We start from the raw sequence: 24,009 nt of genomic DNA, 5'->3' as shown, positions 1-24,009 counted from the left end.
AGTGTGACAATATCAACCAGAACAATTTATTTACTTAAAGGTGGAGCATTTAAAAGGTATCCGTGACTTTGCAGTGCATTTGTGTTAAAGTAGCTTATCTGAAAGAGAGGCTCCTTCCACAATTTAAAGACTTTTTACAGAGTGCTTTCTAAGTGCAGGTTTTTTTTTCTTATTCATCTTTGCTTTTCTTCTTTTTTTTTCTTTTTTTTTTTTCTTTTATGATTTTATTGTTTGAATACAAAGGACAAAAGGACCCTGAAGGGCAGACTTAAAAGTGGTGTTTTCTCACCTTCACACACAATGCTCTGTAGTGGAGGAAAAGACTTAGAGAAGCTTTCTGGGGAGGCTGGAAAGATGAATTTCTAAATGGACTTTCACTAATATTTTTACAACCTTCTTATGCAGGAAAAATAAATAAATAAATAAATAAATAAATAAGCATTAATTTAAGATAGTAGATAATTTAAGTTATTAATTTAAGATAGTAGCATTAATTTAAGATAGTTGTTTAATAAATAAATAATAAATAAATATCCCTGTAAGAAACAGAAAATAAAGGTATCTTGCTGGGAAGTTTTCTCCTTAAAAGGCACCTACATGAAAACAGATTGCAAGTGGCTGTCATAGAAGGGAAGGCACCCCAAGCAGAAATAAGAAACAATACCTTTTGTAACTGGCACCCTCAGTAACAATCCCAAAAGCTGTGAAAAATGGCAGTGATCTGAAAGGTCTGATCCTCCTGGTCCCGTGCTGGTGTGAATCAGGGCTATGGATTCCAGCGGATTTATCTGCGGGCAAACCTGCTGTTCAGCCAGAATAAGGCATTTGTCTTAGAAGACATGTTTACCACAGGTTATTGGGTGTTGTACATGAATTACTGAGTGAAGTTCCCCTGGCTGTACTCTGCAAATTGATTGCTAACTCCTATGATTTCAGTTGGTTTCTCATGATAATTTTTTCTCTTTAAACACCTATTTTCTGGAGGTATGTGTTTTGGAAAATGTCTGGGTTTTTGTCTGCCTTTTCTTAAGTAATTTGTAGTCCCTGTGGACACAAAATTAAGTTTATGGATGTGACATAAGAAAAATCCTAAGAAACCCCCATGAATCAACCAGAGAGAACCAGGAAAGTGTTTGTCAGCACACCCTCACAATTTTCAACATGTTTCATGTTTTGCTAGGAGGAACGGCTGATTTTTGGTATTCATATTCCTGAATCTGTGAGCAGTGTGGGTATGCACAACAACATCTAATGGCCTCAAAATCTGTACACGTAATATATATCTTTACAAATATAATTCCAAAAAGAAAGTCAATAACGATGGATAAAAAAGTCTGTCTTGCTCACACTGTGCCTGTTCAATGAAAAGAGGAAGCATAATAGACTCTGTGGTGTCAATCTAGTACCTTTTTTTTCTACTAGCACTAATTAATTTTCAACACAGAAGAAAAATTATTTAAGGAAAAAAAAAAAAAAAAAGAAAAGCAAGCTTGGGAGAGCCAGCCTAAATCTGATTAACTTTCTTTTGTAATTAAATTGCTAAGAAGTGACCTAAAGTGCAGTTAGCTAGGCATATACTTAATTACTACATGATAAATAAATATCCTGAATCAGAATCTGACTTCTTGGTAGAGGAATAGCAGAAGTGGGTAGACAAAGTGGTTGAAACAATGAAGGGCATGACAGAGTGTGGCTTGGCTCTTCCTGCTCTAACTAGAACTCTTTGCATTTGAACAGAAGAATCCCAGGTTATAACTTCACTATTTGTCATTAAATTATCATTATCACAGCATCTCCCTCCTATTCAAGCAGAGTGAACTGTATTGAGACTACATCTGGGTGGGTCTGGATCTCTCCTCAGACAAGCTGTGACAATTATTTTCTTCCTCCTTGGGACCTTCCTGTGGCTAACAGAAACTAAAGGGACTATCTTCTTCCACATCCTTCAGGATGGCACACACCTCCAGACACGGGGAGAGATGTTTCCACGATGATGGTTACGTACTAGGGCTACAAATTATGATGTCGCTAACCATCACATCATTCAGAGAAGAACTGTGCTTGTGAGACTCAGTCCTGACCTATGCACTCAGAACAAGTTAGGCTTGCTATCTCCCACTGTAGTTTTGAAGAACAAGAAGAGTTTGCTGCAAGGACACCAGGGTAATGCATATTGTCATTAAGAGTGAAACAATTTGCTTTAAATAGAGAAAAAAAGAAACTGACTGGTGCACAGAATTATTATTATTATTATTATTATTGTTATTATTCAGAAAAGAGAATTAACTTTTTGATTTGTAAAATTTTACTCTATTTGGCCTCCACTCCAGTTGGAACAGTAAAATTCTGAATTGCATCATCTTCTAGTAAACAGAGAACTCCGTCTCATTTCCCATTGCAAATACAGTCACTAAAGTATTGGAAAAATTCTCATTTTTTTAAACCAGTGCAGCACTTCCACTAGTACAATTCTTTTATGATCTTGGTAGTTCAAAGGGTGCTTGCTCTGATTTTGTTGCTTTGACAATAGATTGAAAAAATGTTTGAAGGAATGCATCTGCTTGAGCCTCACAAGGCTGAATTGGAAGTTGTCTCCACATTTTGAATGAAGCATTGAAGAAGGTAAAAAGCAATGTGAGTTCACTCCCTTCTGCAATTATACTGCTGATAAGATGTTAATGAAGAGAAGCACTGAATAGAGTCTGCAAAGTAGTTATAATCAGGTCTTCTTGTAATTAAAATTGTCAACAAATTGACAAAGACTCTTAGTGACTTGTACTAAAACTGATAGGAAACTGGAGCTGGGAGCATCTGTGCATACACTAAGGCCACTAGCTGCAGCATTGCCTCATTTCAGGATGCCTTTTTCCTTAGGAAATTTCCCATCTACAGGGTCAAGCTAAAGGTCCCGTTAGCCTAAAGCATTAAATCTACCTCAGGCCAACTGCATCTGCTTTCTGAAAGTGTATAAGAAGTCAGGCAAGCACAGAGTGATGCTTTGCCTCTTTGCTTCCCCTGGCAATACACAGTTTCAGGTCTCACTGATCAAGACTTTGTGCAGGTGTCCAAGCTTCTAAAACTTCTGGATACTTTTAGACCTACAAAGGAACTGAACTTTCTGTGGGCTGAAATACCTGTGTGTATGTTTGTATACATATCTAAGCACCTCCATATCTCATTCTACCCATGCAAAGCTTGTTATGGCTCACATGGCTCACTTTAGCAAATACAAGACCTGATGTGTAATATCAACGTTGTGTATGTATAAGATAAAAATTACATTCATGTAATGGTATCAGAAAGGACCTCAAAGTCTTTCAGAGGCTCTGTAGTGTAAGTGAATAAAATAATAATAATAAAAAAAAATCTATGGTGATTTATTGGCAGCTATGGTCCAACCCAGGGAAATTATGGAATTAGTACATTTCACAAGGAGTTGGACTGGATTTGGTTAGTATGCAAGGCCAGGCTATGGATGACTATAGATAAGATTTGGTTGCCTGGATGCAGTTTTTCTGAAACAGGTCATCTCTCCTTAGTATAATGTTATATTTTTTTCCTTCTATCGTTACATCAAAAGTTCATGGAAAATCACTAGCAGCAGTTTCACAACCTTCAAAAGGTATCACCCCTTTTATTCCACTGTAGAGGAAAACACACTCTGTAACTCTCAGCCTTTCATCCTCAAGAATTTGCCACTTAAAAACAAGTTTGAAAGCAACTTAAACGTACAACACATCATATATTTATAAGCCAGGAGAAGAAATCAAACAGCCTAGGCTTGAGGGAAGGAAATAGTCCACATCTATTTATATAGATAGACCCTTTAGCATATGGCACATAACCTCTGAGTCTTTAAAAAGAAATCTAGCACAAGGTGTGAAATAACTCCTTGCTTTTGAATAGGACAAATGCAACATGGTGTGATTAAAAGGATGATTGTAATATTGTATGTCCCGAAACATTAATAAGCTGGCATTACAAATGCTCCCTGGTAACCGGTTTTGACATCAGCATTATTAAATGTTAATCAAGGAAGAGGAATCACTAGATAAACATTAAGCAATAGTGATCATGGAGTGTTAGTAAACACAGGAAGGAACAACGTGTTCTCACATGTGGCTAGAGCTGGAATCTGCATCATATTTCTTTATTATTTTTTACTACTTCTCTGCCTCTCTGACTAGCTTGCATTACTGGGCATTCTGGAAGCTTTTTCTTCTAATTTTGGCTGGGGGAAGTAGAAGAGCGAATTTGCTTCGCTGCTTAATTTTTGCTTTGTTTTAGAGCAAAATAGAAACATTACTAGTAAGATTTGTGAGGCTTAGAAGTTCGTAATAATTTTTTGCAAATTTTTTAACACCCTCTTTAAATGTGTAACATATTAGTCCTTCTAGAAATAAAGAACAAAGAGTGATGGAAGAAAGTTCTGAATAAGAATGTTTTCCAATTTTTTCATGTTATCATTTATGAAACTCAAACTGAACTTGAAATAAGTGTTTTCAAAATCTGAGTTCAGGAAACTTTCTGTGTTATTTAAAAAGAAACAAAAACAAAACCAAAAAACTTTCCATGCACCTAGTAAAAATGCATTGTGTTTCTTCAGAACTTGTCATGTTTAACCCCAGCCACCAACTAAGTACCACACAGCCGCTTGCTCACTCCACTCAGGTGGAAGAGTAAAAGTGAGAAAACTCATGGTCAGGTCCACTGCTGCACTTGCACTGCTTCTTGTAAGGCACATCTTCCATTGGTTCAGGTGGTTCCTGCTACAGTAATTCCTACAACATGCAATTCATATCCTGGGTTACAGCAATTTAAAGGTATATCCATTACAACCTCCACCCTTGGTCTCTTTGGACCAGACGATTGGGTTTAACATTGCAATGAACTCCTCCCCCTGCCACTGCTCCAGCTTGGACTTACCCACAGACTGCACCTTAGGGGTGTACCTGCTACACGTGGAGCCTTATCTATGAGCTACGGTCTCTCCAGGGGTATACTTGCTGCGGCATAGACTTATCCACAGCCACAGCCACTTTGAGGTGCACCTGTTCCAGTGTAGCTTTCTCCATTGGCCACACAGCCTTCAGAGGTACACTGCTCCAACATGGCCTTACCCACAGCCACAGTCCCTTCAGAAGTAAACCTGCTCTGTTGTGGGCTCATCCATGGCCACATGCATTGAGGTGCTCCAGTATGACCTCATGCACAGACACCGATTCTTCAAGATGTACCTGCTGCAGCATGGACTTATCCACAGCCACAGATACTTCGAGGTGTACTTTCTTCATGGTGGACTTATCCTTGGACCACAAGCCCCTCAGAGGTATACGTGCTGCGGTGCAGACGCAACCATGGCCACAGATGCTGTTCTGGTGTGGACTTATTCATGGCCACAGATACTTTGGAGTGTCCTGCTCCCACGTGGACTCATCCACAGGTCACAGTCCCTTTGACTCCAGTGCACACAGGAGTTCCAGCCTGTCCGGTACAGCAGCACAGGAACAGCAGCGATGCCCTGGCCACCTGCCAGCCCAGGTGCATCGCCATTGCTGTTATCAAAATGGTCCCAGGCACAGCACAGTCAGATGATAAGCAGTACAGCAGTACAGCGAGCAGCGAGCAGCGAAAGCAAAAAGCAGCCGCTAACGAGCACGAGACTCCACTATACAGTAAGGCAAGCAAGTCCCATGGCGAGCACAGGAGTCTGCCAATTAATAGCTAAACAGCAATAACAGCTATAAATTCAGTCTAGCACATTCCAATCAAATCTGTCGGTATCTCGAACCATTTGAACCCAATGTTTGGCACCAAAAAAGACGGTCATGGTTTAACCCCAGCTGGCAACTAAGCCCCACGCAGCTGCTCGCTCACTCCCCCTACTGGGTGGGATGAGGGAGAGAGAATTGGAAGAATACAAGTGAGAAAACTTCTGGGTTGAGATAAAGGCAGTTTAACAGGTAAAGCAAAAGCCGCGTGCACAAGCAAAGCAAGACAAGGAATTCATTCACCACTTCCCATGGGCAGGCAGGTGTTCAGCCATCTCCAGGAAAGCAGGCCTCCATCATGCGTGACAGTGACTTGGGAAGACAAATGTCGTCACTGTGAATGTCCCCCCCTTCTTTCTTCTCCCAGCTTGATATGCTGAGCATGACATCATATGGTATGGAATATCCCTTTGGTCAGTTTGGGCCAGCAGTCCCAGCTGTGTCCCCTCCTAGCTTAGAATCTTAGAATTATAGAATGGTTTGGGTTGGAAGAGACCTCAAAGATCATCTAGTTCCAACCCCCTGCCATGGGCAGAGACACCCTCCACTAGACCAGGTTGGCCAAAGCCCCATCCAACCTGGCTTTGAACACTTCCAGGGATGGGGCATCCACAGCTTCTCTGGGCAACCTGTTCCAGTGCCTCACCACCTTCACAGTGAATAATTTCTTCCTCATAGCTAATATTAATCTACCCTCTTTTAGTTTAAACCCATTACCCCTTGTCTTGTCACTACACTCCCTGATAAACAGTCCCTCTCCAGCTTTCCTGTAGGCCCCTTTATGCACTGGAAGGCTTCTATAAGGTTTCCCCAGAGCCTTCTCTTCTCCAGGCTAAAAGGTGCCATCTCTCTCAGCCTGTCCTCATAGGAGAGGTGCTCCAGCCCTCTGATCAGCTTCGTTGCCCTCCTCTGGACTTGCTCCAACAACTCCATGTCTTTCTTGTACTGGGGACCCCAGCGCTGGATGAGGTACTCCAGGTGGGGTCTCACAATAGCAGAGTAGAGGGGCAGGATCACCTCCCTCGACCTGTTGCTCACGCTTCTTTTGATGCAGCCCAGGGTACAGTTGGCTTTCTGGGCTGCAAGCATACATTGCTGGGTCATGTTGAGCTTCTCATCAATCAATACCCCCAAGTCCTTCTCCTCAGGGCTGCTCTCAATCCATTCTCTGCTCAGCCTGTAGTTGTGCTTGGGATTGTGCTGACCCATGTGCAGGACCTTGCACTTGGCCTTGTTGAACTTCATGCGGTTTGCATGGGCCCACCTCTCCAGCCTCAAGTCAAGCTTCCTCTGGATGGCATCCCTTCCCTCCAGCGTATTGACTGCACCACACAGCTTGCTGTCATCAGCAAACTTGCTGAGGGTGCCCTCGATCCCACTGCCCATGTCACCAACAAAGATGTTAAACAGTGCCGGTCCCAGTACCAACCTGAGGAGTGACACTCGTCACCGTTGTCCACTTGGACATTGAGCCATTGACCATAACTCTTTGAGTGCGACCACATAAAGCCAATTCCTTATCCACCGAGTGGTCCATCCATCAGATCCATGTCTCTCCAATTTAGAGACAAGGATGTCGTGCGGGACAGTGTCAAATGCCTTGCACAAGTCCACATAGGTGACATCAGTTGCCTTTCCCTTATCCACCAATGCTGTAACCCCATCCTAGATGGCCACCAAATTTGTTAGGCGTGATTTGCCCTTAGTGAAGCCATGTTGGCTGTCACCAATCACCTCCTTGTTTTCCATGTGCCTTGGCATATTTTCCAGGAGGGTCTACTCCATGATCTTTCCAGGCACAGAGGTGAGACTGATGGGCCTGTAGTTCCCCCGGTGTTCCTTTCTACCCTTCTTAAAAATGGGGGTTATGTTTCCCCTTTTCAGTCAGTGGGAACCTCACCGAACTGCCAGGACTTCTCAAATATGATGGAGAGTGGCCTGGCCACTTCATCAACCAGTTCCCTAAGGACACGCAGATGCAACTCACCAGGTCCCATGGACTTGTGCACCTTCAGGTTCCTTAGATGGTCTTGAACTTGATCTTCTCCTACTTCTTGTGCACCCCCAGCCTACTTGCTGGTGAGGCAGTGTGAGAAGCAGAAGAGGCCTTGACTCTGTGTAAGTATTCCTGGCAGTAACAAAACCATCTTTATATTATCAACACTGTTTTCAGCACAAATGCAAAACACAGACCCATACTAGCTGCTTAGAAGAAAATTAACTCTATCCCAGCTAAAACCAGCACAGTATTAAAGGTAGGCAAGTCAAAAAAACAACCAAACAGAAAATAATCAGAAAAAGTGTGATGGTTCCTCCTGAAAGAGATCAAACGGTGACTGGTGAAAGCAGAATTCTGCTTTTTCCAGTGCTGGTGGAGGCTTATCCAGGCTTAAATGTTTTGCAGCCTATGAAAGAACAGCCACACAGTTCCTCTAACGTACGCTGATTGAACATTTCTGTCAGCCTGGATTCACCTGAGCAGTATCGTAGTCCTCCTCTACTTCCTCCTCCTTTCTACACCACTGACAAGTCCCTCAGCCTGGGGCCCCTTTATGTCAGTTGGGGATCCTTCCCTAATGGGGAAATCCCTGATGGCCAGTTTAATGAAGCTGGAGATATCCTTTAAAATACTGGAGCAGTTCAAAAGGGAGGGGTAATCAAGATTGTCCTAAATTTTGCTTGGAAAGCTTAGCTTATTTGCTTGGACTTTCTTCCAAAATGAAGTGTGGTTTTCATGCTGTTTCTCTTTTAGACTCTTCTTGACAATGAACTTTGAGTCCCTCCTTTATCAGCAGTTCGTTACTTTATACATGTTTTTCATAGCCTGTCAGTGGGTGTCAAGACCCATAGGACAAGTGCATTTTAACAACACCCCCATCAGACTCACAGATAAAGGTACATCTCGTTACCACTTTTCCCTATGCTCTGAGCTGCAGAGCTTACAGTGTCACAGTGACATGAGTGTTGTCATCCAGTTCTCCCAGACGAAGGCTTGATAATGTACAGTTAACAAAACCAAAAATACTTCTTTTGTATTTTCAGAGTACATACCTGCGTAATGTAAGCCCGTTCATTTTAGGATATGTAACCTGAACCTGTTACAGCAAAGGGGAAGCCAAGCTTTCCATACACCATTCCCGTTTCATTTTTCAGTGCTGTCTATTCCTTGCAGCCAGACACTTGGAGTTTGTGTCTGTCTCTTATTTAAAACAACTGACTCAGTTCTGTACCTTAGTCCTCTGAGGCTACACTCCAGGTAAGGACCATATCCATGCTTAGGCACAAGGGAAAAGTTATCTTGATGCAGTCAATGCCATGAACACAGGGAATTGATGACTTGGCATTCAAGTGCCGAGTCATCAATCATAAAGAATCAATCTTCACTCCCTGAGGAGCTGGCCCCAGGCAAACATAATTCTCTCTCACTGCCACAGACCTGATAGCTCTTGTCCCATTTGTAGGGAGTGTATTTGTTCTTATTTCAACATTGATTCACGTGGCATTCAGGAGTATTTTCCAGATTCCTAGAAAATGTCACCTAATTCATCCTGTCTAAAAGGGGTGGTGATGCTTGTATATTAGAGTATCCTAATACTTGTTTTCACAGTAGTATATTAAACTCTAAGAGCTGAATGGAACACAAAATCTTGTTGGTTTCCGTATTGCCTTTTGTGTATGTGATTTGAAAAAAGGAAATGGTAGACACACAAGGAGGGCTGTTCAAAGCTTTTGAGTGTTTTTAATTCAGTCAGGCTTTTTGTGTCAGACAGCAGGTAGGTTAATCAGTAAGTCTTATTATTTGTAGTCCAACAGCAACTCAAATGCATCATTCTGGACTACAACACCATTGGAGACAGGACCTGTAGTAACCACAGAATGAAGTTGTGCCCCACCTGCTTATACTCTAACTTTTAGATTAAAAGTTTTTTGTTTGGGGTTTGTTTTTTTTTTTTTTCTTTCCTGGACCAAAATGTCTTGCAAAACATCAAGGTAAGTAAGCCCACTGAATTCCAGGAATTTGGAGTCCTGACTCAGCAGCATAGTTGCTGTACTCCTTGGTCCTAATGAGGCATGAAGCAAAATGGGTAAGTACGTGGTAGGGGAGAGAAATCAAAAGGAAGACCAGAAAAAAAAAAAAAAAAAAAAAAAGAGAGAGAGAGGAAGACACACTTCACAACAAATTATTTAGATATTAAACAAGGTGCCAAAAGAAAAAGACTAGTCTGTTATAAAGCACAAGTGCTAATATTTTGGTTCCCTTCCCTTCCCTTCCCTTCCCTTCCCTTCCCTTCCCTTCCCTTCCCTTCCCTTCCCTTCCCTTCCCTTCCCTTCCCTTCCCTTCCCTTCCCTTCCCCTTCTCTCTTCCCCCTTCCCCCTTCCCCCTTCTCCCTTCCCCCTTCCCCCTTCTCTCTTCCCCCTTCTCCCTTCCCCTTCTCCCGTCTCCCTTCTCCCTTCTCCCTTCTCCCTTCTTTCTCTTTCTCTTTCTCTTTCTCTTTCTCTTTCTCTTTCTCTTTCTCTTTCTCTTTCTCTTTCTTTCTCTTTCTCTTTCTCTTTCTTCCTCTTCCTCTTCCTCTTCCTCTTCCTCTTCCTCTTCCTCTTCCTCTTCCCTTTCTCTTTCTCTTTCCCTTTCCCTTTCCCTTTCCCTTTCCCTTTCCCTTTCCCTTCTTTCTTTCCCCTTAAATTATTCTTAGGGACAGGGAATCAGAATAGCCAACTCCCAAGCACCAGAATATATAACTAGCTAATTACATATGAAAGAGACGAGTGCATTTACACTGCTCTTTTCTGCACAGTTTCTTATCATAATTTAGGACCTCTTCAAAGCTGGTATTTGGAGCTTAGAAATTCTCCAATAATTAGGAATCTGCATCACATTTTTGTCTTTAGAGCTGGTAGTCAAAACCTGCTGGAGACAGCACTCTTCCAGAAAATGCAAGACCTTTTTCAATGTTCCTGCCATGCTCTGGGGAATAGGAACTCACATCTCCTCCACCATGAAAACCAGTCTCAATCACCAGTGCACACAGTGCTTCAGGAGGTTACATTCGTCTCCTCAAATGTGGCTTTCCACTTGGCCTGAACTGATCTAACATTGTGCTACAGGCTAAAAGGGTTATCTCAACCATCCCCTGCTCCTGACTGTGATCTCCTGCTGCTACCTTACATGAGTTCCAGAAATCATGCAACCGTGGAGTGAGATGATGCAGTTCATTGCTCTGGCTGAAAATGAATTCAGGAAAAAAATAAAAAAACCACCCCAAACCCTAAATGTTTGATTTTCAGTCAAGGAAGCAAACTGATGAGACTCACCTTGTAGTCAGCAAAGTGCTAAATCTGACATGAGGTCAGGAATGAGGATGGAGGGAAGGATGGATGACTTCTTTCAGGCACAGCCTGCATTAGATCATGAAATGACAGTACGCATACTTGAGTTACTGTGTAATCAAGACTGACAAAGTCATGTGTTTAGAAGTGGGTTGTATAGGAGGATGTAGGAGGGATCAGAGGTCTTGACAATTTCAAACACTGCTGGAAGCACAAAACAATGTAAATTTTTTTTAGACAGTCATCCAAACTGTTCTTTCCTCCAATTACTGGACAGTTGCCCAGATGTCTAACCTTGCTCCTCATTTCTTATATTTCTATCATTTTCCAAAAAGTGGAATTTTTTTTAATATATATTTAAAAGAATGATAGGGAATAACTAAAATCAATAATAATCAATTTGAGCATTTAAGCACTGCAAAGAACATGGATTTTGTTGTCATTTCTCAGGGTAAGATACACTGAAGTGGAGCTAGAATCTCTTTTTTTTGGGGGGTGAGAGGATTAGAGAGATCATATTCACTCTAGATCTTAGAAATGCATCTAAGGAATATAATGGCAGCAGTTTAGCCTTCAAAATTTACCTTAAGTGGGACTTTCATAGTATGGGAAAATCGTGTGGGCTGTTCGTATAGGTCCGAAATTCCCTTCTCACAGATAAACTGGGGTAATGACGGTGAATTTGCACCTTGTTACTACAGCACTATATTGCTAGTCTACAGGGAACTTGATAACCACATTTCACTTACCTAGAAGAATTTTTGTTCCAACTGCTTTGCTAATCTGGAATAAATAATTAGTAATACCAGAATTTAATGAAAAACTCTGGTTTATCTCTACAGACACAAGAGTTTAAAAATACATTTATATAAAGTTTAGACAAGTCTCTAAACTGAACCTCCAAACCATCCGAGCTTTGTTCATTCTAAGCTTTAATGCTTGGGAAAGTGACCAATGAGGCATAAAGCAAATCTTATTGCTTCATCAGATGGTGAGTGCAATTTATGATCTACTGACAAACCCAGCAGAGAATGCTGAAATATTGTGGTCACGCCTAATAAAATAGCAGGTACAGTCTGCAGATAGGGCAAAGACTAATCTAAGCTTCATGAACTAATCTTTGTGGAAGCCAATGGGAGTAACCTTGGCCTCAGTTCAACAAAATATTTAAGCACATGCTTAAGTCCAGAACTGTGGTTAGAGTAACTACAGGCTACAAAGAGAAACTCTCAGTGAAACTGGACAAGGTGGCCCATTTCACTCTTTTTACTAAGCCCCATAGCAAGTGCTCTTAAACATTGTTTAAGTCTCTTTTGTAAGATTTTTTTTTCATATTTGAAATGTTCTAAAGTATGTTTTAAATTGTTTTTCTACTTAGCTGAATTAAGTTTCAAATAGAAAATTTGTCCCACAAAACCGGGACAGTGATGATAGGCAAGTGATCAGGAGGTTCTGCTGGACAAAGAAAGACACATTAGATCTTTAAAAAGAGGTTTAATTAGCCAATAAGTTTCCAGGACACCCAGGCAGACATTTGCAGTCCTTGCAATAACAGAGATTCAGAGTCTTGCTGAGACAATGAGGGACCTGCTTGCATGACGAATCCATGATTATCTTTCTCTCCACACATTTCTGCATGTCCTTCTCACCTAGCTTAGGAGAGCTCTTTTCAGAGAGAATTTCAAGGGTTGCTTTATTTGTTAGGAGACAAGGAGGCACTAATAAATTCCTCTGTGTGAGGTATTTAATTACATAATAATGTGTACACTAATCAAGGTAAATGTGTTTGTGAAAACACCTTGATATGGGAACAGTTAATCACCCAAGGCATTGCTTCTTAACACACCTTGGAAGTTAACTTAATTAAATTAATTAGAACAATGAAAAAAATGAACTGTTTATTGGTCTACAATGGCCCGAAGCGAGCGCTTTTCCACCAATGCTAGGAAATCTCCCAGACTGCAAGTAATTTTTTTTTTTTTTTTTCCTGAGCCTCCAGTTCTTGCACTTATGACAACTTGTGAGGAGCCTGAAACTGATGACATTTTCCTCTACAGCCTTAACATCTGAACTCTTTGTCTGCAGGAACCAGGTGATTCGTACCCAGAAGTACTGTACCTGCTGCCAAGACCCAGAAAATGAACTCATCTGTGAGCTGATCTGTGCAGCTATGTGCTAGTTAGAAAAGAACAGTTAATACGCAGGGGATATGCTTGCTCACAATCAAAAGCCAACAGAGACGTGTGGAAAGACACCTTATTATCTCTAGTAAGCTTTGCATTGGATCTCATTATCCATTATCGCCTTCTACCTTCAAATATTGCATCCAGTGCAGCCATTTGCTATCCTGTTTTTCTAGTGGATCTAGCTGACAAATACGATTATGTTTTCCCCTGTGGCTTTAGCAAATTCTTGTTGACCACAGCTTTGACAGACATACCACTGGTCTATAGGAATGTGGTTGTATGTTTGGTCACACATGAAGCTTCTGTTAGCTGCATGTGGACGCCAGAGCTGATTTAAGCTGCAGACTCATATATAATTTAAGATGCTGTCAGGACAACATTGACGTGGAAAAAAGCAGACACATTCTTCTAAGCCTTTCTTTCCTGCTCCCTTGTTTTCCCCTCTTTAGCTCTGGAGAAAACATTCCTATAGCGCTATGGAGAGATAAATCTGCTAGATGAAATATATGTATTTTGCTTGCTTACCTTAAACCAAAAAAGCTCCTTGACTGGATTCCCAGTGTGGCAAAACAAAAGTTTGCTTTTGCACATGATGGGGAGGTTATGCTACAGAAGGTGGAAGGAGGTGGTGGGTGAGCATGCAATTGGTGTTCTTTATGAAAACAGTAGCTCATGGTGACTTAAATCATGCACAAAATTAGTGCTGTAGCAAGTCATGCTGAGTGATGTAAGAAAAATGGTTAGAAGACGGGCAGATGAATGATTGTTGATAACTTTTGCCATGCATTAACCTTTTGGAAGTGACCTAGATCACTCTCTGTAGGACATCCAGGGGAGGCTGGTCAAGGACAATAAGGCCTGTGGATGTCTCAGGATCCTGACTCCTAGTTCCCATTTTCTGTCAGATGAAATCAGGGAGAAAGGGCTTCATCATTGCCACCAGTCTGAGATGGGAATTAGTATTTCAAGCAAGAGAATAGCTCTTCTTTCTTCACCATGATCTCCTGTTTGTGCTTGTGAAAGGGAAGATGTAGCTTCTGAGTGGACTAGTTTTAAAGAGATGTATGTAAGTTATCACCAATACTCAAGGAATAATATTCATGGGCCAGGACCACCTTGTTCTAGGCATTCTGCAAACATTAAACAAAACAAAGCGCTTTTCTCCAAACTGGTATTCTAGGGTCAGCTAAGATGCTTCGTAAACATGGGACTGGCTCCTGTGTTTGCCAGTTTGAAGAGCAGAATATGACTGTGCACTCAAATGTCCAACTCAGTGATCTTTCAAACCTGATTGCACTTCTTGATAGGAAAAAAATGGCAGCTTCCACTCCTCCATAAAAACTCTTTTGTAGTTCCCAAGATTTTAGAAGCTGGTGCAACGTCCATTCAGAGCAAAACCAGAATTCTCTTCCAAACTGATTCCTTTGCATTGTGCATCCTAGGAACTTGTGCAGATGCACAACTGGATCCACGAACAGGCTTGTTGTGTCAGTGTGGCTTTGCATCCCAATCCATGTGTTTTGCTGCTCAGCTTTGCAGTGTGAACGCAGGCATTTGTTCATAAAGCCACATTAGTCCCAGCTCTGGAGCTCATGTGGCCAACACCTGCCCAACGCTCTCCTTGTCAGGCCCTATTGGCAAGTGATGATGATCCCTGTGGTATGAAGAGCTTGATTTACTGACCTGGAATGTGTTAGTGGCTGAGTCAAAGATGAAACAAACCCACAAAAACCAGCTGTGAAACAGTGCTGGTGTTTTCAAAACCAATTAATGATTTTGATAAACAGTTTCTTCCTAGATAGTAGTTGTTTCTGCTGAGTATTCTTTGGTTATCAGGACCTCTGAAGGCATCTCTAACCACTTGAAGAAATAACTGTCACTGCAGTACCTACCTTCTACTCCTGTTCTTGCTCACCTGTATGATCCCGTCTGCCTCACTGTCACAATGGAAACACAGCATACGAAAAGAGGGGAAAAGAAAGCATTCCTTGAATATGTGACACCAGTGTTCTCTGCTTGTGTTTCCTAATCATGCTTTTTCCAAAATCTCTGTTTTCATCTGCTTGCAGGTTTTATATGCACTGTTTTTCTACGTGGGTGTCAGTTGTTCTCACTTTGCTTTCTTGTTCTTTTTTTCCCTCTTTATGTATGTTTTGTTATCTTAGAATTTTTTTTGTTAGTTTGTGCATGTGCAAACGTGTTTATAATTTTCTTGGGACTCTTTCATCAGAACCTATTATCCCAAACCTATGTTGTTGCTATGTAACGAAGCCGTGCTGCTGTTTCAACATCTTTTTTTTTTTTTTTTTTTGCTTTATCTCTGTGCTTTTTTCAATTCTTAATTTTCTCTCTTTCTCCCAGACCTTTCTCTATGCCTTCGTCTCCCCTGAAGAAGTCCAAAAGGCATACATCACATACACACATGTGCGTGTGCACACACATGCACACACAAACACAAAGAAACACTCTTCAATTCTTCCCATACAGTTTGGTGACTTATTTATTTTCAATGTCTCTCTTGGAGCTGAGAATAAGACAAGACAAGGCGTGTGTTATGCTGAGATAACACACACCTTGGGGGAAGTGTGAAACACAAGGCAAAGAGGAGAGCCTTCAATGACCCAAGATGAGAGTTATCTTGTGGTAACACACACCTAGATGTGTCCCATTATGGCTGTGAAAGATGGGGATGGAGGGAGATGAAATAAAAGGAATCCTAGAACTTAGATTCCTTTTGTTGTTATTATTATTTTTAAGTTAGTCTGCAGCATGTCCTTCTGCCATTAAAAGGAAGTAGGATTCCAGACAATAATCCTGCGGGAAGTCCATTATAATCCGAAGTAATACATGTGGAGATGATAAAGCCAGAAGGGACATTTACATTTACTCTTACTGTGGATAGTTCCATATCACAATTAATTAAATGTTACCGAGTTACTCAGCATTGGATTCAATGGTTTCGATTACATACCTTCCCAAAAGGCATCCGTACTACTTTTGAAGACATCAAAACACATGGAATCTATTACTTACTTGGGTAATTTGTTCCAATACTTTATGACCCTTATTATTAAAAAGTTGTGCCTTCCTCCAAATTTGATTGTCTACCAGTTTGAATGTGTCCAATCGTTTGTGCTCGTTCTGTCGTATTGCATTATATTAAACTACATATCCTACCTTGTCCTACCTATGTTGTAATCAAGTCACCTCCTGGCTTTCATTTCAGAAAATGAAATGAATTGAGTTCTTTTAATCCTTCATTAAGAACATTTTTGAATCTTTATGACAACTTTTGAGACTTCTCTATAAATTGCTTTATGCATTACCTTCATTTCTCAGAACTGTCATGACTCTCATCTCAGCAGTACCATTTACAGAAAATATCATTTCCCAATCCCTACACCTCATTCCACTGTTTAGACACTGAACGAAAGTTTACATAGGCATATTACATATATGTTTAAAAAAAATCAACATGAAAATCCATGATCAGTTTTGGTTTTCAAAGAAGGCAAAGAGGTTTCGCACTTTCCTTTTAGCGGTATCACCTTGGCATATTTTGCAATGAAACTTATTTTTATTTGGCCACCTTTTTTTAAGACAGCTAGACAATTTCCTTGTCCTCATCATTACTGACCAACCTGTCAATCTCTGTGCCATGTGTGGATTTTAGCTGTAGCGATGTTTTATTTACTTCCAGGTCATTGATGAAAATATTGAATATGCCAATTACCAAGCCACATTAGAAACAGCTCTCTTCTGAATCCTGGGATGATGTAACATTAAGTACTGCATTTTGAGATCTGACAGTTAGCCAGTTCTTAATCCATTTAGCATATGTTTTATTGATATTGTATGGTGATAATTTTTAAATTAGGCTGTTGTTCAGTACTAAGTTAGATATATCCAAACCTATTTTAAAAAAGGTTGGTATGAAAGGAGTCTTATGTTTCATTGGCCCTTTCAGCCATCCTGAAAAACAAACAAACCAAACTAAGATGCTCCATCTACATTTATTTGCTTTAACAGGAGTCTTTTGTTTCTAACACATCAATCTTTTGAAGTCATTGGGACCTGTTGGAGATTTAGGAAAGCAGGCTGATCCAAGCAAAATGTAAGAGATTTCTGTGGTCCTTCCTTTGGTACATGAACTTATCTGATACCAGGTGCAAAATCCTTCTAAGTGTGATCTTAAAAACAACTGTTTCTGTGTGACCTGGGTGAATTGAATTCAGTATTTGTTGTAGCAAATTGTGCTCAATGCCCAGTAGAACAAAATCCTTAGATTAATAGATTTTAAGGCCGGAAGGGAACATTATGATTATGTGCTCTGACCTCTTGCATAGCGCCAGTCATGGAATTTTAGCCAGTAATTCTGGCCTCAGGCTCAATATCTCATGATGCATAACAGCCTATTACTACAGCAAGTGTTGGACTTCGGTGCTGCCTACATGAGAGTCAACTGTTTTCTGTATCAGTTTGGAGGTAACTTGGGTGTGGCTGTGGGAAACGGCTATGAAATAACACATACTTTAGCATTTCTTTTTTAAGGGAAGGTAGAGTATTTCATATTCTGTTTTTTATATATACATATATAAAAAATACATATATTACACAGAATTTTAGAATCACAGAATCATGGAATCATAAAACAGCCCAGGTTGGAAGAGAGCTCCAAAGATTATCCGATTCCACCTTTTGTAGGAAAGAGAGCCTAGATAAGATTATCTAGCACCTTGTCCAATTGCATCTTGAAAACCTCCAGTGATGGGTACTCTACCAATTCCATGAGGAGGTTGTTCCAGTCATTGGTTGTTCTCAATGTAAAAACAATCTTTCTTATATCAAGATGAAACTACTCCTAGTGCAAATTGTTCCCACTGCCCCTTGTCTTCTCCATGTGGCTCCTTGTGAAGAGAGAGCCTCTGTCCTCTTTTAGGTGTCCTTTAAGCACAGGAATACTGTGATGAGGTCCCCCTGAGCCTTCTCTTCTCCAGGGTGAAAATACCTAACTCCCTAACTCTTTCCTCACAGGGCAGGTTCTCCAATCCTTTTGATCTTCTTTGTGGTCCTCCTTTGGACCTTCTCCAGTCTGTCTGCATCTTTTTTGAAATGTGGGGACCGGAACTGGACATAGTACCTCAGGTGCAGCCTGACACGTGTTGAGTAGACTGGGATGATCACATCTCTATCTCTGCTAGTAATGGCCCTGCAGACACAGCCCAGGATTCAATTTGCCTTTGTTGCTGCAGTGCTGCACTGCTGACTCGTGTTCACCACTGGGACCCCCAGATCGCTTTCATCAAGGCTGGTCCCCAGCCACACAGACACTAGCCTGTACTAGGTTCTTTGATTATGCCATCGCAGGACATTTCCATTTGTTAAGTCTCACATTTCTCTTGCATCTATTATTTTATCTTCTACATTGCAATTCCTTTGTTCTGGAGAGATAGCATGCTCCATGCTCTAGCTGACTGAAAAGCCTGAGGACCTGACATGGCTCAGGGTATGTCTACTTCGACAACTTCTGAAGTGACCTTCCGGATCTTTCTCAATTACTGCACTTTGGTTTACATCACAGAGTGAGTTTGGAATGTGGAAACGGGATCCTTATTGGACAAAACTGGTCCCAGTGACAAACTTTAATAGAACCGATAAAGTGCTCCTGTACCTTCCGTTTACGGGGCCCTCAGCAGGAGCTGATTCTGCATATCTAGTCAAGTTGCATCATGCTGCTCGCTTATGTAAATGCATCCTCAGTTATCTCCACATCACCCCACCCTGTGCAATGGCTCTGAGGTGTCGTGGTTTAGGCCCAGCCGGTAGCTGGGTGCCACGCGGCCGCTCACTCACCCCTCCCCCAGCGGGATGGGGAGGAGAAGTATAACAAAAGGCTTGGGTCGAGATAAGGAGAGATCATTCACTAATTACCGTCATGACCAAAGCAGACTGAACTGAGAGAGGAGATTCATCTAATTTATTACTAAGCAAAACAGAGTAGAGCAATGAGAAAATACAATCAAGACTTAAAACACCTCCCCCCACCCCTCCCATCTTCCCGGGCTCAACTTCACTCCCGGCTTCAACCTCCTCCCCACTCAGCGGCACAAGGGGGCAGGGAATGGGGGTTGGGGTCAGTTCAGCACATGGTGTCTCTGCCGCTTCTTCCTCCTCAGGGGGAGGACTCCTCTCAACACTCCCCTGCTCCAACATGGAGTCTCTCCCACGGCCTACAGTCCTTCACCAACTGCTCCAGCGTGGTCTCTCCCACAGGGTGCAGACCTTCAGGAGCAAACTGCTCCAGCGTGGGGTCTCTCCCACAGGGTGCAGACCTTCAGGAGCAAACTGCTCCAGCATGGGCCCCCCACGAGGTCACAAGTCCTGCCAGCAAACCTGCCCTGGTGTGAGCTCCCCTCTTCATGGGTCTACAGGTCTTGCCAGGAACTTGCTCCAACATGGGCTTCCCACGGGCCACAGCCTCCTTCAGGTGCCTCCACCTGCTCCGGCGTGGGGTCCTCCATGGGCTGCAGGTGGAATCTCTACACCCCCTCATCCTTCCTCCATGGGCTGCAGGGGGACAGCCTGCCTCACCATGGCCTTCACCACGGGCTGCAGGGGGATCTCTGCTCCGGCGCCTGGAGCACCTCCTGCCCCTCCTTCTGCACCGACCTTGGTGTCTGCAGAGTTTCTTACATCTTCTCACTCCTCTCTCGGGCTGCAAAAAAAAGCTCTCTATAACTGTTTTTCCCTTCTTAAATATGTTATCACAGAGGCGCTGATTGGCTTGGCCTTGGCCAGCGGCGGGTCCGTCTTGGAGCCGGCTGGCATTGGCTCTATCAGACACAGGGGAAGCTTCTAGCAGCTTCTCACAGAAGCCACCCTTGTAGCCCCTCCTGCTACCAAAACCTTGCGACACAAAACCCAACACAGAGGTTCAGCACGCTGCTTTGTGAACAGCAAGAGACACTCCCAATCCAGAAGCACTCCTTTAGCTTTATCTATAAACCAGTAGGCACCGTTGTTCTCAGCCTGCACTGGGAGGAACCTGCTCTGAAGTCAGCTGCAGGGCATGGCTTATCTATAGTCTGAATAATTATCTCATCAATAAATGAAAGCTGAATTTTTTGCTGGGGTACCTTTCTATCCTCAGATGATACATAGTTTCAGATAACAGCTCTTCAGTGTCATCACTTTTGCTGTGCCACAGACAGGAAGCTGAGTAGTTCCATTGATCTCATGCATGAAGACACACGTCTAGAGAGTGTGAAGTTGTACTTCCAGATTAAAACCTGGTGACACTGACTAGCAATGTCCTGGGGTACTCAGAAACGTGCTTCAAATACCTGCTTTTTACATTAAAAAGAAAGATGAAAGGTGAGGAGTCTTAGAAACCTGGAAAAAAATGAGATTTTCAATCTCATGGTATCTTAAAGCCATGATTCCAGTGGTCAGTGAGTGGCCCATACAGACTGTGTTTCTTGACTCTCTGTTTCTTGGCATATCGGGATATGCATCCAAGTTGACATCCTGGTTAGTGTCCTAGCAGTTCATCTCCAGATCATCTGGGCATACTGAACAAACTACATATACTAGAGGCTAGGAAGACATAGATGGAAATTTTGATGCTGTGAGGAATGTGCTTTGTGAGCCAGCCAAGGCTTTGAGCATTCAGTGGGAGTGATGTACCTTGTGTAACACACAGATAACTGCTAGCAATTTTTCTGAGTGCCCTTTCTTCAAGGACGATTAACTTGTTATTGCTTCACAGAGAAAAAATTAAGTCTCATATACTCCTTTTTTAGTTCTTCACTTGATTCTCAGGGTGCTGGTCAAGATGGCAGCCTTTGCAAATATGAGCAGAAGAAAAACACAGTAGGGATGTAATGAAGCAAATTCTTCAGTCTGTAACAGTAACAGATTTTTATACCAGTCCTGCCAAGGGCTCTCACGTGAATGACATGCACAACATTAACTTGTATTCCCAGGAACCTAATACTTAAATTCTCTTGAGCACAGTACTGGAAACAGGACATTCTAAGGGGTTGTCATTCTACTCACCAATAATGCCATACCCATTATTATCTTCAAATGCCCCTTTTAGAACTTTGCTGATCCCGTTGAATATTCTGGGTAGCTGAGTTTTCAAAACATATTCATTCCCAGTAGAGCTCTATGCTCTGTTGATTGGCTGCCTCCTTTCCTGATCATGCTGTGAACTTTAGTGGATGAAATTTTATACATAATCATGCTGCATTCTTTGCTGATTGAGCCGCCTATTATCACTGTTTATATAGCTATTACATTCTGCGTTTGCCAGTCCAGTTTCAGGCTTGTTTTTCCCCCAATATATTATGCAAAATAAACTGAACAGGAATTACAGTATTTCCAACCTGCTGTGTCTTCAGAATCTAAGATAGCAAAATGCTTAGGTTTTCTTTCAAATAGTGGGATAAACGCTTTTCCAAAGATTGAAGCTGCTGGTTATGGAAAGCTTGTGCCACTTACTATATGCAAAATAGGGAGATTTACAAAGAAACTGATTGCATCTTTATTTGCTTTATCAAAGAATCTAAAACCATAGCTGAAACTATAGAAAATGCACTTTAGTGATCTTAAAACAAATGATATCCCCAACAGATTTGTCGACAGCTTAGCACATAAGCTCAGCCTGCTGAAGCAAAAAGCATCTGGAATTTCTACTGCTAGAATATGTACCTTAATAAGGAAAAGATTCAAAAGTTCAATGCCTGAATTGTACAGCTTGGTCAGCGGAGTTTTGCAGCTGAACAAGCGTTGTCTGTGCAGCTGGCTTTGCCAAAAATAAATAAATAAGGGGAATGAATAAACCAGCACTGAAAAATATGAATCTTCCCTAATAATAAAAAATGCAAAAATGATAGTAAACTCTCTCCATTTATTAAATTAAATTATGCATCTCAATCAGCAAAGTGTGCAACAACTGCACTCAAGAAGGGCGTCACTAAATCAGGGGATGATACAGCCCAATCAGGAAAATTTAACGACTCACTCGTTAAATTAGGCAACACTACCAGAACCAAGGTAAATAAAATGGTGATAAACTGTGCAGGCTGATCTTTGTAGACTAGAAAAGTGAGAGGGAGACTGAAAGACACCATTGGATAATAAACAGGTCAGTGTCTTGGGGGACCAGACCTTTAGGTGATGTAAATGATTATTACTGTAATGAAGTCACTGGAGCTGTATCTGTTCTTCTAAAGTAAATACCTGGTACAACAATTGTGTTGTACTTCATAGAATGTTAGTTCCTTTGTATGCTGATGATCGCTGCTCCTGCTACCTAGCCTCATCAGGAGCATACTGCAATAGGCACTAAAGGTAAGCAAGGAATTGAAGTTTAATTCTTACTTGTGTAGCAGCGCTCTTTTGTGCGTTTCCCCAAATAATTTTCTGTTTAAAAAAAAAAAAAAGAAAAAAATGTAAAAAATGTTGGATATACAAAATTCAATGTAAAAATCTTCTGTCAGTGCTATGCAAAAGATCAGCCTTCATGCTCAAATGTTTTCTGTCAGCCTTGAAACAGGAAAGTCTACAGGGCAGTTCAGTGTAGGTGTTACAAATGACTGCAGGGGGCTAAAAGGTATAAGGGGAAAGTATTGAATACAAGGAAAAAGGCAGAGACTCTGAGGTGGCGATTCTTGGAAATGAACAGAAAGTTTGCTATTGATTTGAATGGGAGAAGGGACAGCCCAGGCAGGCCTTGCTTACAATTTTTTAGCCTCTCTAATCAGACAACCTGTTGTAGGACGGTGTGTCTGGATGGTGATTAGAGGTTCCTTGGATATTGCAATGATGAAAAAATCATAAAAATAGATCAGATGGTACCAGGAGAGGCTTGTATAGCAGGAAAGGCTTACAGGCAGTATTGCCAATAAATATATCAACCTTTACTGCTAATTTCTAAGATAGGTCTGACCTGTTAACAATGGCTGCAAAGCGAACGTGCCCCTGAACCATAAGAGCAGCCACTGTGCTAGAGAGTTTGGAGTCTACCAGATAGATCAGATGAAAGGATGAAGAGATACAAAGGGATTATGTGGCCAAATCAAGGAACAACTGGAAGTCAGTATCAAAGCTGCTGAATCACACTGCCCTTATCGGTCACAAAGTTTCATAGTCCTGCAATGCAGGACTCGCTGGGTGATTGCCTTTCACTAACCTGTGTCAGTTGCTAACTGTCAGCCATCACTGATCAGCATCCTGTCTGTTCCTGAGGACTGGGAGCCCGAATATTTACCCAGGGCCTTTGGTGGGTCATATGAGTTTTTCTAGCCTGTGTCAACATGTCATTGCTATTATCTTTACCCGTATCAAATAGGCTAAAGGCAATCTGTTCTGAAATTATGTCTCCATTTTTCTGGGTAGACATATGCTTAGTCAAATCCTTAAGGAAAGCTGCCACTAATACAGTGTACGGAGGAACTGAAGTTACTGAGCATTACAGGTGTTTATTTAACCTTGGCATACATGGGAAAACTATAATGATTTGTTTTGTTCCTGAAGCCCCAGAGAGGATTATGCTGCCCGTCTACTGTCTGTATGTGAGGTGTAGCAGCAAGGCAACTTAAAAGCCACAGCCAATTTCTGTGCTTCATCAGGATCAAACACTTCCATTAAAATACTAACTTTTAAACATTAACATTAGTCTGAAATAATTATAAAATAATGCTCCCTGCGGCCATTATATC

Source organism: Grus americana, chromosome Z (assembly GCF_028858705.1).
Source record: "Grus americana isolate bGruAme1 chromosome Z, bGruAme1.mat, whole genome shotgun sequence".
In the NCBI taxonomy this organism is placed as follows: Eukaryota; Metazoa; Chordata; class Aves; order Gruiformes; family Gruidae; genus Grus; species Grus americana.
This window is presented reverse-complemented; position numbering follows the sequence as displayed.